The sequence below is a fragment of the Gekko japonicus genome, unplaced genomic scaffold, assembly GCF_001447785.1.
Source record: "Gekko japonicus isolate JY-2015 unplaced genomic scaffold, Gekko_japonicus_V1.1 scaffold555, whole genome shotgun sequence".
In the NCBI taxonomy this organism is placed as follows: Eukaryota; Metazoa; Chordata; class Lepidosauria; order Squamata; family Gekkonidae; genus Gekko; species Gekko japonicus.
Genome location: NW_015161420.1, coordinates 137,272 through 153,779, shown reverse-complemented (window position 1 = coordinate 153,779; position 16,508 = coordinate 137,272). Strand labels below are relative to the sequence as shown.

Below are 16,508 nucleotides of genomic sequence, written 5' to 3'. Positions count from 1 at the left end.
AACATGAGTGCTTCATTTAACATTCTTTTTGTTAAGGTATATTCATTTTGCAGTAGATAATGGCTGCCTAGAGCAATGGCAGAATTTGATTTTTAAATTCATATGGCAAGAAAAACTCTCTTGGGTTGCTTCCAAGTTAATGTACAGGAAACCAGTGGAAGGTGAACTGGGAGTCCCCCATATTAAACTTCATTATAAAGCTATTCGGTTAGCATCATTAAGAGTGGTCAGATTTACCTTGTTATTAAGAAAGCAACTAGCAATGTGATACCCTTCCCCTTAAAACAGACTTATACATTTGGTATTAATTTAAATATCAGATGAGATCTGGTCTATCGCCTTTGACCTTGTTCTTTAATAACTATTACGCAATTTCAAGGCTAGGAAATATACAGATGTGGCTCATTCACCACTTTTAGAATTAATAATTTAATAAAACAGGGAGTTATATTCATTTATGGGGGATATAAACCATCCTTTTTTCAGTTTTTTCAAATTTCCTATATCTTGCACTCATCTCATAAATATGGTCAATTTAGAAACTCACTGAAGTCCTATTCTCTAAAAGAGTGTTAAAGAATAGCATCATTAGTTCCTATTTTGCACTGACAACGAAAATTATATTTTAAACCTATCAAAAGTTGGAATAAGATGTTTGGGGGGGTTCCACTAATACGTGAAATGGATTTGGTGTAATATTCATCCTTGAGTAATCTCAGTGACTCAAACAGAAAACTTTATTACGTTGTACAATTGGTATCTTATGCCTCACAAACTGGTCCATATGTACCCAATGTATTCTCGAGTCTGTTGTTGGTGCTGTTCCTGTAGGATGTGGGCTTGTTTCACCTTTTTTTTTCTTCACACACAAATATTTATCAATACCAGGTAAAAGCTGCTCTGGTTATTTTGGAACTGACAGCATATAAACTTGTCCTGGATCTCCCAATTTGGTTGCTGTGGCATTTAAAAGGTGTAGTGAACAATACAGATTTAGAAATGACATCTTGTTTAATTACATCTGCTAGGCAATGATGGAAATCCAAGAAGGTCCCTACAATAAATGACTAAATTGACACAGGAATGTAGAAGTTATAACACTCAAGCCCAATTGGACAGATTCACAGAAAAATGGTCTGTATTTGTTATCACCCTTCACTTTTAACAATCTAGGACATATTGAACCTTAAGACGTTCTAGAGCATTTTATACAAAATGCTGTTTATGGTGGGATACATTGGTAAATTTAAATTTATATGGATTGTGTGTTTTCCTTTTTCCATATATTGTGGTTTGTTACTGCATTAATTAGATTTTTTTTTTTTAAGAATTCAAATGGTTCTTTATGGAAACAGCGCCAACTTAAGGAGGACACAAAAGTTCCGCATTTTTATATAGCCTTAATTTAAACAAAGTAGCATGGCTCTAAATTAAAAATAATGGTATAACACCTTTCAATTTCTATCTTGCTCTGTATTTTTAATTCCATTTTTCTCTAATACCAGAAATATCACTTGGCTTTTGGAGGCAGACTTCACATATATTTAATTAATTAATTAATTTGTATCCTGCCTTCCCCACCAGGGCAGGCTCCTACTTTCATTTGAAACAACTGACAAGAAAGAGCTCTTGGATATGATGACTCACTTTTCGTTTAGGCAGCTAGATCTCTCTAGTACACAGCTATAACACTAGAGAAAAAAAGGAGAGAGAGATACTTACATGGACAAGTTAGGAGATGGAACCCTACTATCATCAGCTAGGTTCCCAAGGTGGCTCAGCGTTGAAGTCGAACTGTTCTCGATAAAGCACTTCTCCTAAACCCTCTGGATAGTTGTAAACCTGGTCAGAGAGTTTGCCCTGCAGAGAAAATACATATGCAACTATTTAGTGCATGCAACAGCTGGAAGAAAATCCAGCCCACATAACGTTGCCTCCAAATATGTGCACCATGGTACATAAATTCAGGTTTTAAAGGGGGGCTGTACATTTACAAGCTACAAACACTCAACATCAGTTGCCCAAGACCTGTCCTTCAGCAAAAGATACATTTAGTTCACTGAACTGAAATTTAGCCATATTCCTTATTCAGTTTATAGTCACTCTCATAAGAACAAACATAAGAACATAAGAGAAACCAATGTTGGATGAGGTCAATTGCCTATCCAGTCCAACACTCTGTCACAGTGGCCAAAAATACCAGGTGTCATCAAGAGGTCAATCAGTGGGGCCAGAATACTAGAAGCCCTCCCACTGTAGCCCCCCCAAGCACCAAGAATACAGTGCATCACTTGCCCCAGACTGAGAGTTCCTATCTATACCTTGTGGCTAATAGCCACTGATGGACCTCTGGTCTCGTAGCACATACAATTTCTTGTTCTCCTAGCAGCAATCTTTTCTGCCCCAATGCACATTTCTGAAGAAAGCATCTTCCATGGGATATGCAGGCTGCTATGAGGGCATGGGTGTTGGAGACAATTCAAAGCTCACTTCCATGTTCACAAGAACAAGATTATCCACATCACAATATGCTCTTGAATGTTATAGTGTTCAGTATTCATGTTAACAAGCGAATTTTTGTAACAAGACAAGTACAATTTTCAGAAACTATGCACATTAAAAAAACTCTTTAAACTTTGAGAATGTTGATTCAGGGAATACAAGAAAAAGATACTTCGTATTCGAAGACATTTTGAAGAGGGAGCCAGTTCAAAATGCACCAAGCAAGACCTACGCAAATGTCACATATTCCATGTACAGTAGATCATCATGGTTGCATCCCAAGCAATAGCTGTTTCAGTATTAACACAGTCTGGAAAAAGCTGTGCTTGAAAGACTTGAGCAACCAAGTTTTAAGGGCAAGACCTTTACATTATCAAGTATTAGCCAAAGTAAGTTATTTTCAAACCATGTTCTAGACCAGTGGTTCTCAACCTTTCCTTATCTAATGTCCCACCAACCACCCTATAAAAAAACCTGGGTCCCACCATGATAGAAACAAAAAGCCCACTTTTCCCTAGAAGGATGTACACATGCTTTCAGTGATTCTGTTTATTTATCATATATGGTAAGTTTCAAGGACATAAAAGAATTGCAATAGTATTGCTGGGAGTAATTTTTATGTTCTTGCATTAAAGGATAATCCTTCGCAGACAGGGCTGACAGGAAGCAGTGCATCAAAGACACTTGCTGATGGGCAGGGGAACTAGGAGAAGCACCAGGTGTCTTAGGTTACTACTAGAATGCCAAAAATCACAGATGGATAGTCCATGGCAGGCAAGGTCAGCTGGAGATGGCGTGTCACCCTTGCTAACAGACATGTCAATAGAGGGGGAAATCAATTCTTGGTCATTGTTATGAAACCCCCTGTTTTAGGTCCTGGACTACTTCTGCATTGCACCAGTGGTACACACACTACTGCTTGAGAACTACTGTTCAAGACAGACCTAGGACTCTTCAGTGAGAAGACAGAAATGGAAGACAAGCTTTTCTGAAAGACTTGGGGACCATCCTGCAATGTGCCACTACATGGAAAAGTTTGATGCAGTGATAGTCACTCAATGGCTCAAGAGCCACCTGTGGGCTCTTCTGAGCACCATTCCCCAAGGTGGCACTCAACCCATGTTTCAGGAAACTGGGCAAGGCTACTGCCTGCTAGAGCTTGTGGTAAACAGGTGGTTCACAACTTTAAACAGTCACCACCACAGAGATCAGAGGAAAAGTAAGATGTGAGACTCCTCCTCCTTAAGTAGGAGGCCTTGGTAGGAAGTAAAGGGTCCATCCTCTTCAGTTGCCCCACTCTTCTCTACAACTGTCAGGAGGATAGGAAACTGGACATGGGGGGTGGGATGTTGCTTCCCCATTTTCCACAGCCAGCTAGCCCTCCTCCCTGTGACATGGCAACCACATTATTTTGCCTGGGCTGCTGTGCCTCATGCTGGAGAGTAAGGAGGTAGAAAAAGAAGCCCTTCCCCTCATTCCAGATACATAGTTACAGCTACATGTTTAATACTAATAGTTACATCACTGTGTGTGTGTTTGGGGTGGCACACTGGGCATACAACAGGCATGTGGCTCTTTTAGCGGCAGGTGATTGCTAATGAGCTACACAGTGAATGCTACTGTTCTGGTGTGTTCTAGGGGGACTGACTGCATGAGTGATAGAGAAGTTCAGTAAGCCCAGCATTCTGCAAACCAGATACTACCAAAAAGAAAGCTAGGATGTGAAAACTGTAGAACATACTTAATGTTTACTATCTCAAGTTTATCAGGAACAAGTTTAGATTAAAATTAATGAGTTAGACATAATTATTAAAAATGGAGATCTAGACTTAGTTCTATCTCTACCCCACAACATTGGGGAAAAATTGGGGAGAAATTTGGCAATTTTATATACTTCAGTCAAATGTTATTAATTTTAAATTACTCTCTCAAAATTTTGACACGATGGTACCTAATGCTGTTAAAGCTATACTACATTAAAGCTTCAGAACAGTAATACTTTGCTAGAAAGGGTGCAGAAAACCTGGTAGTTTTATTCACTGTTGGTGGAAGTGTCCCTTAATAGCAACTTATTGGGATAACATTTTAGGCCATATTGAATTAATCACAGGCTATAAACCACCCTCAAGTCCAGAAGCAATACTTCTAAAAAAAATTGGAAGATTGGGAGATTCTACCGGTGCGGAAGAATTTAATTGCAATCTTACTTGTAGTGGCAAAGGCATTAATAGCTTCTCACTGAAAGAATAAAAATCCGCCAACTATAACGCTTTGGCACAGGAAAATCTGGGACTATAATGGATAATATTTCTTAGCAAATCTCTTCCTTTGATACGTGTTACCATTAAACTACTATTATGGAAAAATTGTTACCTTTTTAGTGTACACGATGAGTGAAAATGCTTCATATTTACCTATTCCAGACCAGTATAAATTTATTTCTATATTTTAATCAACTTTGTGGGGAGTTTTCACTTGTTTGGATTTATAATAGTTCCTTTAGACTTCTATAAATCTATTGTTTTGAGTGTTACATTTACGTGTATTCCCTTTTAGGTTCACAGAATTCTTGTATCTCATTTTCTTTTATTTTTTCATCAGAGTGTGTCTCACCTAAATAGTGTTTTGTTTGTAAGAATGGTTTTATGTATTATTGACATCTTCCTTTTCTGTTCTGAAATCTAAAATAAAATGTACATGGTGTAATATTTCCCAAGAGACCTGGTGTTAAGTTCCAAATGAGAAGATGTTAAGCTAAGCTACATAAAACCATTCCAGTATGGGGGCTAGGAAGAATGCAGAGAGTATGAACCTCTCCATTTCCAACTTCTGGCTGTTGGAAATGAACTACCTTCAAGAAATACTGACTCAAAGGAAAGACATTATATTCTGGTAAATACAACCATAAATGCTTTGAGTTTGATTCATTTATACTTTTTAAAATTTACTGTGCTGCAGAGGGGTTTAAAGCTGCTTGGTAAATCTACTTTTATCAGCAAGCCATATGCCTTTCTGAAACCTGAGAGACTGACATTGGTTGTTTAACATGGTGCTAAAGAACAGAGGGGTAGGGCATGGAAGGGCAGGATATTCTCATTACTTCTAAGTAGAGGGAACACTAACGTATGTTTAGTGTTCTCTCACTCAGAGTAGAACAGCATCCTGATCGCTAGATATTGTTACTGGACATCTCATCTGAATGGGACTCCCTAGCTATACCCACATGCCGGAATGTTTTGTTAATTGACCTCCTTGAGCAACCTACACCTGACCACCATATTAGCCAAGCTGAGAGTATCCACTTTGTGACACTTTTTAACATTCAAGGTGATGTCATTGCCTTACATACCTCTTCAATAGGAGTGCAAGCGCTGAAGGCTGCTGAAATAACTTCACATCTAACAGACTGTGCTGCAATGCACATGGATGTTTGCTTACCTTGCACAGAGCAGGTTAATGACATACAATTCTTTAAGCACCTAATCAATTATGACTTAGAGCCCTTCTTGCCTCAGTTCATCAGACAGAAGAGCATAAAAATATTCTGATGGCTGCAGTTCTGCTGGTATGAATTTTAAGAAATCTATGAGCACACAACAATATGCCACTCCTTCTCCAGAGGATGTAGAGGCTTAGGACAAAAGAAGGACAGGAAAGTTCCTGTCTGGAATGAAACACCCACTGTCCATTTGGGTGGGATGAGAAAGTTTTGGAGGGCCACTTCATTTCTGTGAAATATGCGCAGCCCAGGATGTTTGGGAAAAGCTCCAGATCTGACTCTCTAGGGCAATGGTACTCGCTCTGCAACTCGTAGAGAACCACATTTGCAGTTACCTGCTACCATAAAACTATTTCATGCTCTTGTGTGCCACCCCACCAAACACACACAAGATAGTTATTAATATATGTAACTAACATTTTAAGTTACTGGAATACCTCTGCACAGTGCACACGTAGGGTTGTCTCTTTCTACCACCCTTGAACCTTCCCTCTCTGCCTTCCCTCAGCATGAGACATAATAGGTCAGGCAACAGAGTGAGATTGCCTAGGTGGAAATGACCTTGCTCACTTTCCTAGAACATAGGATGGGTATCCTATGGGGAAGAGCCACAGGTAACATGCCAAAGAGCCACATACAGCTCTTGAGCCATTGTGTATCACTGCTGTAGGGCCCGATTATGCCACCACAGAAAGCATTTTCAACATCAGACTCATCAAAAGTACTTCCCACAGTGACTCAAAGAGGAAGTGAATCCCTGGAGTACCACTTCAGTTTGCTGTATTGGAAATCTGGACAGCAGACGGGCATAACAGGGAAACCCACCTCCAAGAACACTTTGTGGGGGATGCCAGCTGAGTAGAATCACATCCTAGCCATAATAAAAGGCCACACAAACTACACAAGCTCTTTCCAGTTCAAGTTTCCTGACTGAATGAGGAATAAGTGGAACTGGATGGAAAGTAGAAAGAAGTCCCTGTGGCCAAGGAGCATCAGGGCATCTACTTGCTCCATTCCTGAGCACATGTACCTAGTGAAAAAATCTGTCCACTGTGATCTTGTATGGAGGTGTCCATCTCTGGTATTTCTGGTCAGCAGGTAGATAGCCATTTCAGAGATCATTCCACTTAGTTAACATGGTTGTGACTCAACCAGTTCCATTTGAATGTTGTGCACACTGTACAGATGTGTTTCCAGTCATTTTAGTACAGATGTTTTCACCCATTCTATCAGATTGGCAGCTGTACAGACCTGCACCTAGATCTGCCCTGTTAATTGACTTGAGCCTTTGCAACAGTATGTCTGTCCTTCACAAAATCTGTAGATGCCATAAACCAGGAATTAAGTGTATTACAGACAACCTGACGAGTGCTGCTTTCTTTTGCAGACTATAGACTCCATGAAGAGACTCCTTTGGCAATGGGCACTGCAGCCTACAAGGCTCACATCTCTGATCACCAGAACTTGAGAATCAGCCAAAAAAAATCTTCCCTTGGGAAAACTGATTTTGGTTCATGAGTGCAGACTGCTCTAGACCCAATCCTTAGGCATCACTGCCCTGAGACCAAGATACTACTAGAGCATCCACAACTGGCATCTGACCAAGGACAGCCTTAGGTAAAGCACAGAAGCCTAGCCCTAAATAATTTGATAAAGGCTTTGTCCATTCCTCTTTCATTAGGGATTAAGAGAACTCAGGGAATGGAACTATCTTCTCCATAGCTTTCAGTGTGAGGAACACTTGTTTGGTCCCATTGGGTTTAGACTGGGATTACACCTGTGGTGATTCCTCTAAATCTTTACCAAGCCCAAATCAGAAACTTCCAACTATGATAGTGAAACTGAACTGTTCCTACTGGCTCTGCACCTAGTGGGTGTTGGGTTTCCTGCTCTCAGGATGGCCTTAGGCAAGACTTAACCTTGGCTTTAGATGCCTGGGCTTTACGGCTATGCAATGGCTGGGTGGCCAAATAAACCAGAAATCAAGTGGCACCTTGAAGACCTACCCAGTTTATTTCACCATAAGTTTTCCTGAGTCAAACCTAACGTCTTCATAGTAAACTATTCCAAATTAATTCATGTATAAAGGATTGGAACAGAAGCGTTTTTTATACCTAATGATGAGAGAGATTAAAGCTTCCAGCCTCTCATGGGGCTGAGTTACAGAGAGCTATGTCAAAAGTCGACAAATTGTAATTCAGCACTTTTACACTGGAGTTTTCCTTTAAAGTTTTTGGGGATTTTTTGTAAAACAGTGCCTTTAAGACCTGTAAGTGGATCTGGAAAGATCCAAAGCTATATAAAGGGAGTGCAGGTGGGTGTGTGTGTGTGCTAATCTCAGAGTTTAGCACTTCACCTCTTGCTGTCTCTTATCTTGCTTCTGCCACACCCACTTGGACTGTGTGAGAACAAGGTGCAGACAGCTGCAACCACTATGTGATGCTGTTTGGTATAAACCAAGTCAGACCAATGGTCCATCTTACCTAATAGTACTCCCTACTCTTCCTGGCAACTGGTCTCCAAAACCTCAGGAGGATGGCTTTCCCAGCACCTGTTGCCAAGGATATTATTCACTGCAGATGCCAAAAATTATACCTGGGACCTTCTGCATGCAAAGTATGTGCTACTGGGGGAAGATGATGATGATGCAAAGGTCCAGTAAAACAAAAAACCCTGTGGAATACTTTCCCTTTTGTAATGAGCAAAAGGTTTAAGGTAATGTTTTAGTCAAAATGTGTGATTTTTGGTGTAAGAATAAACATTAGATAATGGTAACTCCAGTGTATGCTGCAGACAAGCATAATAATTTTCAAGCATTCTTTCCACAATTAATAAACTTTAGATTATAACACACTACTGAATAGTTCAGCATTTTCTAAATTATAAAGTAGAACTATATCCAAATATGCTGCTAGCCCTATTTGACTATATGAAACTATTTCTGTCCAAGTAATTTTTTCTTTACTACAAAATCTGTATTTTCTATTTTTCCCCCTCGCACAGGATATATTTGCAGCTTTGCCTATAGAAAACAGTGTAATTACACCACTATAAATCCATAGTTTTAAAAGGTTGCAGTCTTGGTTAAGACTGGACTGCAACTCATGTATACTTTTACGTTCCATAAAATTGTACTATTTGGCATATTTATTGGCCAAGTTATATACTATGCATTTATGTAGTTAAAGCAGTAAAGAAGCAGTAGGTAATTAAAGAAGTAAAGAAGCAGTAGCCTTGTTAAATATAACATGTATTTCCATTTTTCTAAAATTTCTGAATCTCAAAGAATCAATTTTTCCATGTCTTCAAAATGTTCAAAAATTTCACATCTATAGGGGCAGAGGGCAACTGCAACACTAATATTTCTTGGAATTATTAATATATAGTCCCCATCCAACCTATATGTGCTTTGGGCAAGGACTTTTTATTTTTAATAAGTGCCTCTTATTTGTAGGAGCTATATCATACATAAATAGCCATCATTTTCATATTCAAATAGTACTTGAATTCTAGATTACTAGCCATTTATTGAACTGGCACTATCATGCAAATATACAAATACCAAGTGAAGTAAAATAAAATTTTATTAGTTCTTAATGTATTAAAAGAGCTGCGGTGGCTCAAGTGGTTAAGACGCTGAACTGCAGGCTGTGGAAGGTCAGTAGTTCAGCGGTTCAAGACCCGGGTGCCGCAAGACAGGGTGAGCTCCTGTCTCTAGTTCCAGCTCCTGCCAACCTAGCAGTTCGAAAGCAAGAAATTGCAAGTAGATAAATAGGTACCACTTCGGTGGGAAGGTAACAGCGTTCTGTGCGCCTTGGTGTTTAGTCATGCCGGCCACATGACCACAGAAACGTCTTCGGACAGCGCTGGCTCTTCGGCTTTGAAACGGAGATGAGCACCGCAACCCTAGAGTTGGATTCGACTGGCTTTCGAGCAAGGGAACCTTTACCTTTTACCTTAATGTATTAAAAACAATGCTTAACAACTGACAGTAACATTTTAGAAGAGTTTAGAAGACTCTATGCCATTTTGTTATCAAGAAAACATTACATTTTCTAAATTCACAGATGAAAGGCCATTCTTTGCACGCATGCACACCCCACTAGGACACAAAGAAGAGTAGGAGCCAGTGGAAAACTCAACTCTTTTAACATAATACAACAGGTAAATATTTTTATTATGTAGCCAAAACTTCTGTCTTGCAGAACTATATTCACCAAGAATATACTGTTTATACTTGACTGGGAATAAGCCCCAATTAACTCAATAAAATTTGGACTCCTGAATAAGCATTCAAAGACAGATTGTACATATATGTTGTTGTTGTTCAGTCGCACAGTCGAGTCCGACTCTTTGCGACCCCATGGAGAATATCTTGCCAGGCCCTCCTGTTTTCCGCCGTCCTCTGTACAGAAAGTAATCAACTAAAACATGAGCTCCCACTGTAGTTCTGTAACTTAAGTAAACATTTTTCAAGAAACCTTCCTTTTCATGCCAGAGAAGGAAATGTAATGGAAATAGTAGTCTTTTGACCCAGTATGTACCACTTAAATAAATGCACACTTCAAAGTGCACCATAAGATCTACATTCCAGCTGTTCAAGTATGATTGCCGTTTGACACAAATTCATCACAGTCCACAAATTAAATTACAACATCCTCTTGTGCAGGCAGAACAGCTCAGGTGTTCTATTTTTATGGCAAAGTCTCAACAAGTTGAAGAAAATAAACATTAATTAATCTATAATTTGTGAGCAAAGTATCTGAAACTTTATTGTGTCATGAAACAGACAGGCGGAGTGGCAGTAGGTTTAACCCACCTACCAACCATGTCAAATTCCAGAACATGTGTAAAAAAAAAATCACACAAAAAACACTATCCCTTTATCCCAGACACTGTCTGCTCTCCTAGTTAAAGCTTTCCTCCTTTCAGCTCCAGAAGCCATTGTTGCTAACACCAAGGTTACTTTATATGCAATTAAACTGATTTCATAAGAAGAGGGGGAAGGGAGAAAATACAAATGTAAACTCCTTCATCTCAAGCCATGTTTAACATGGCAGTTTCTTACTAGCCATCAAAAATAACCTTTAGGGATTGAAAGCGCTTAGAATTCAACATTCCCTTTGGATCAGACACCAACCAAGCAGAGGAGCCAATCATTTGTGCAGCTTCTTTGAACAGCAGACCTGAATCTCAAAGAATAGAAATGTATCCATTGTGTGCCACTAACAAGGCCCCCCTAGCTCATTTAAGGAGCAGTCTCAGCTCTCTCCTGCCTTCCCCCATCTTTCACACACACGCACACCAATTCTGCTGGCGGCTGTTAAGAGCAGCTCAGCACTACCGGCTGCCCAAAAGGCAGAGGAGACAAGCGCCTGCTGTGGATGAGAGAGTAGCACTTTTTTACCACACTGTAACCGGGCAGACAGGGGAGGGGAAGGGAGGCTGGCGTTGCATGCGCTCGCCACACTCAGAGAGACGCATGGGGTGGGGGATGCCTGTCGCAAGCCGCGGCAGCAACAGCAGCATTGTTCACACCGTGGCAGGAAGGAAAGAACTAGACAGGACCAGTCCAGACTGGAACAGACCCTCCCTCCCTCCTCTTCCACCACCATTATTCAATACAAAACTCCATTAAGATGCTGCCACCCACAGGGCTGAAGTGAAGGGGAGCTCTTTTCTCTGCCCCAGGCAAGAACAGCAGCTGGTGACCTGCACACACATATAGGGGCATTGGGGATGATCGGAACATAAGCTCAATTTCGGCTGCCACCATGACAATACGCTTGGAAACCACCAGTCTCTGTTTTCACTCGGAACAGGGCGTCATGATAGGGCCAAGTGTCCGTGCCTCAGCAAACCTGATCTCACAAATGACAGCATAATCTGCATTTCTTCTCCATCCGGGACCCTGAAGAGCGCTAGAGTCAGGCCCAATGGGGGGAGAATTGTACTTCCTTCAGTTTCTTACTGGCGCCAAAATATTGAAGACCAACAGTTCAAAAAACCCCTTTCCTTCCTGTTATGCAACCTGACTCAAAGCCTTACCCAGTCATCTAAATAAACCACTATGCAACATAGATGTCTTGAAGACACAATAGTCACATATTCAATCTTTAAAAGTCTTCTCTGCTTCAAGATTACATCAGTCTCCTCCTTAAACCCTGATTTCTCTGTACATCCCCCTCAAGAAGTACTTAAAGAGGGTTAAAAGCTACTTTGTGATTTCACTTGGGAATAAAATAAGATCAAAACATACTCAATATTTTTTAAACTAATATTCCTTAAACACCTGTCCTATTCACAACCAAGGAGATCCAAGAATGTCTAAAGGTGGCATTTCCCATCAACTTAATTAATGCTGGAGGGAAACAGGGTTTCTAAACCACATTATTATGAATACTCAGCTAAGGGGTGGCAACTGTTCCACAGTAACATGGTCAAGGGTGTGATCTTTTATATGTGGCATCTGACAGCCAAACTGTTGCTTTTATCTCTTCTATCATTCTTCCCACATTTGTATCCTACCCAAAGCAACATGGGCTCCCCCCCCCCATTTTATCTTCTTTGAATCCTTTAAGGTAGGCATGGTTAGAGAAATAAGGACTTTCTAACGCCTATGAGTGAATGTCATCACTAACTGGGGACTTGAATTTGCATTGCCCCATATGCTACCCTTTGATCTACAACCACACTATCCACCAGAAATCCAGCTGGCTCCACAAATGTCACACCTCTAACCAAACCCCTGAGCTCTCTCACACAAATACTTCTTATACTTTCTAAGTGTCACCACTGTGACTAAAGCAATCAAGTTACCATAAAATTCCTTCTCAAGACTGGCAATCCAGAGGGGCTTGACATAAGGAGCGGCCCAAACCTGGCAACAGATAAGAGGAGACAAACTAGTCTACAAGCACATACTCAGATATTGCACGTAATCTTAGCCAAAAGTCTGAGAAGTGATACACAAGCACATACTCAGATCCCAAAACAGATTGGTTGCTTCGTGCTTTAGACCCCTACTCCAGTCTGTCATTCACAATCAGGGTGGATTTTCTTTAGTCTTTGAAGCATGGTTAGGAACTAAGCAGAGATTCTGACTTACACTGGTGATTGCCTGTACCAAGCCAGGGGACTGTATTTACTTTGGTTAGTTAAAATTGTGTATATTGTGAAAGTGTCCCACAACCAGGAAGGAGATAGATTTCTCACTCCAGGCAGACTGAAGTAATTAAACAGGGAGAGGAGGTCTTGCTTTACTACATTCCTTGACATGACACTATTAAAGTGTAGTCCAAACATCAGGGGAAAAGAAGCATGAATTTTTATGATATACTTGATTGGGGGGGGGGGGGGAGCTGAGCTGCTGTCACTTTAGGTAGCCAAGCCTCATCATCAAGAACTCTCTGGCACAACCAACGTGTACGGGATCTTCACGGTTAGCCATGACAGGCATGTTTCTCCTAAGTGAAGCAACCTGGGCCCACATTTCCACTCCCTCTGCTGATGCCATCTGTCCCTCCTATGTTACTTGGCAAAACCTGAAACCGGCCAAGTCTTTTGTAGCAAAATAAAAGCCCAGTGGCACCTTAAAAACAATATTTATTTCAGTATGACCCTCAAAAACCTATACTGAAACAAGTGTTTTAGTCTTTAAAGTGCCACTGGACCTTTTTTTTAGCAGAATGTGTGTGTGGTTGTTTTTACAATACCAGTCAGTTTCAGTACAGGAGTTACCTGGAAACGGAAATGGCACAGCCATCACCCATTCCTGGCTGGAGCCATTGCCCCCCTCCCCAACATACAAAACATAAGCTTCAGAGGCCTCCAATCCTCTTGGGAAGGGACAGCCCTTTGAGAGCACCAGGCAACACAATTCTACCCCCCACCCCACCCACACTCAAGGGGAGGGGAGCCTGGGAAGAGAGCCGCTGCCTTCTCTGACATGTCACCCATACTCCTCCTCTCTCTCACAGCCAGAATCCTAGGCCTGGCTGTGCCCAGAGCCATGTCTCCCCAAACTCTAGGGAGACTTCCCTTACTGGGGTGAAGAGAAACCAGGGAAGACCCGGCTGCCACACGCCCTTCCCCCTCGAGGCTGGCGACTGACAAGTGTCAGGGGGGACACTGAGATGGCTTCCAGTAGGGAGGAGGACTATTTCCCCCATGGGATCAAAAGGAGATCCCCCACCCCACCCCACCTACGCTCCTCCCCAGACAGGTCAAGGGGGCTTTCCCCACCTCCCCCACAAACTGCCGCCCTTCCGCTCGCCACACATCTCCCTCCCTCCCTCCCTCGCCGCTCTCAACGACTGCGCGTTAACTGCCGCGGCTTCTCACGGCTTATCGCTGCTAACTGACCCAGTTCTGAGACAGCCACCCAGGCGGCGGCGGCGGCGGCCTCCCACTCCCCTCCTCAGGAATCCGCCATGTTGGAGCAGACGCCGAGCCCCTCCGCCATGCTCTCCCTGGGAAGCGCTTGGCTCTTCCCCCCTCCATCCCCCCACCCATATATCCGTCCCCCCCCCCAATGTATCAAACACACGAAGGGGCAGAAGCGCCGGCCTCTCGTCACGGCAGCCCCCTTTCCTCGCACACGCGAGCGTCCGCCATGTTAGAACCGAAGCGCCTACCCCCCCCTCCTGCCCCTTTTTCTTGCCTCACCCGCAGACACACACACACACGCCCCCATGGACCTGCTCGGGAGGAGGCTCAGGACCCGTCCTTGGCCGCTCAGAGGAGAGGAGGGACCCGCGGCCATGGGTGCTGAGGGGAGCCTGACACCGCCGAGCACACGCCGCGCCACCATTCTGCGTTCCGCAGCGCCGCTGTAGGGACCGGGCGGAAGGGCTGCTGCTGCTGCTGCTGCTGCTGCTGCCCTGGAGACTCCCTCAGCCTTTCACCAGGTCGGCATTTCTGCTTTCCTCCCTCGGGAGAACGACAGACACCTCCTGGGGGGGGGGGTGTTTCTGTCAATGAGCATCTTCCCCACATTACCCGCCCGATATCCAGAGGGGGGTGTAAAGGAATCCGGTAGATCTAGACCTTCTGAACTCCTTCAAACTGGATCGAGCGCTCCTCGAAGCACAGCTTTGTGGCGCTCCTACTCTCCACGGCGTTGCCCCACGGCTTTGAGACGGCGTCTCTCCCAGTACCCGCCGCCCTGATGTCGGCGCCTGGAGACGGCCAGGGCACCTGCACCTTCCATCACCCACTCCAAACGGCGCCGAAGGGCTCCTTTTGAATGTCTGGGAAGGGGCCTCTAGAGCGACTGAGGCGATCCACGGCGCTGAATGGTGGGATCTTTGCCCCCTTCCCAATTAGATCCTCACCAACAGAAATCAATCAATCTTTTAAAAAAAAATAATGAAAAGGGTACTCACGTGGGACAACGGCCCGAAAGATTTGGTAAATCGTCTTCTCTTTTTAGGCGGAATTTTTAAAGAGGGATGTGGGAACCTACAGCAGAAATACAGGAGGCAGCGGCGCCTTCCAGGGCCATAGGCTGCGGGCTGGACCGGGGAAAGAGCGCAACCTTGCGCTGCAGTTGCGGTACTCAAGCACGAAAAAGAAGAAGAACCGCGTGGAAGAAGAGCGCAAAAAGCCGGGAGGGAAAGAAGCAGCAGCCGGGTGGCCAGAGAGGCGGCGACAGGAACAGACGCAGCGAGAGGGCGAGAGAAAATGGCAAAAGAAGAGGAAGAAGGGCGGCTGGCCCTCTATTTATAGACGGGCTCGGCCAAAGGAGGGGCTCGGCGCCACGCGTCACAAGCGTGCAAGGAAGGAGGCGCTTGGTTGGCCGTTTGCTCGCAGCGAGAGACCAAAGGCGCCCTCTCCTTGCGCACTCGCTTCCTTCGCAACGCGCGTGTAAATTCCTCGGGGCTAAGCGTGGACTGCGCATGAGCGAGAACTGCTCGCTCGGGTTTAGGGAAACGAGCCGAAGCTGGGCTTCCCTTTCCCCAAATTTGTTCGGGGGCGAGAGGGAAGGCTAGCGGCCGTTTCCTCACGGGAATGTGTTCAGAAATTCATGACTCAGCTCGCGCCTCGAATGCATGAAGTAATAAGGAAAAGAGTGGCTCTGAGAACAGGGACAGAATGTTTCCCTCCTCGCCGATGTGTAGCTGGAAGCGGACCATGTAGCCCTGACTAGGCTGATCTTGTCAGAGCTGTGAAGTGTAAGCAGGGTCAGACTACGGTTAGTACTTGGATGGGAGACCACCAAAGAAGGAGGAAGACAACCCCCTCGGCTTATCTCTTGCCTAGAAAACCCCATGTTCCTGCGGTGGCTGTCAATTGCGACTTAACGGCATATGTAATTGTTTAATGAAGGCTGCTGCTTGCTTTGATTTAACTTTTCTACATGTTCTTTTTATTTGTGCCCGACGAAGTGAACTAAGGTTTGCTAGAACCAAAGTTGGTTAGTATTGAAGATGCCTTGAGACTTCTGTTTATCTTATTGAGGGTTTGTGCCCATAAGAGCCGCAGGACAAGCTGAAAGTTGAAACAC

General features: G+C 43.4%; 1 protein-coding gene across 2 annotated transcripts in view; it reads right to left on the bottom strand.

The window, feature by feature from the left end:
* The window catches only part of AZIN1 (antizyme inhibitor 1), a 36,395-nt gene extending 20,713 nt beyond the window's left edge, over window positions 1-15,682 (bottom strand). Inside the window, exons 1-2 of one of the 2 annotated variants that reach the window (XM_015428235.1) lie at window positions 15,388-15,682; window positions 1,723-1,860 (exon numbers count right to left, since the gene is read on the bottom strand). The gene's annotated coding sequence lies outside the window, so the exon portion shown is untranslated. Of the gene's footprint in view, window positions 1-1,722; window positions 1,861-14,700; window positions 14,814-15,387 lie in introns of those variants that run through there. The other variant, XM_015428244.1, reaches the window with a different exon arrangement.
* Between the last annotated feature and the right edge of the window lie 826 nt (window positions 15,683-16,508).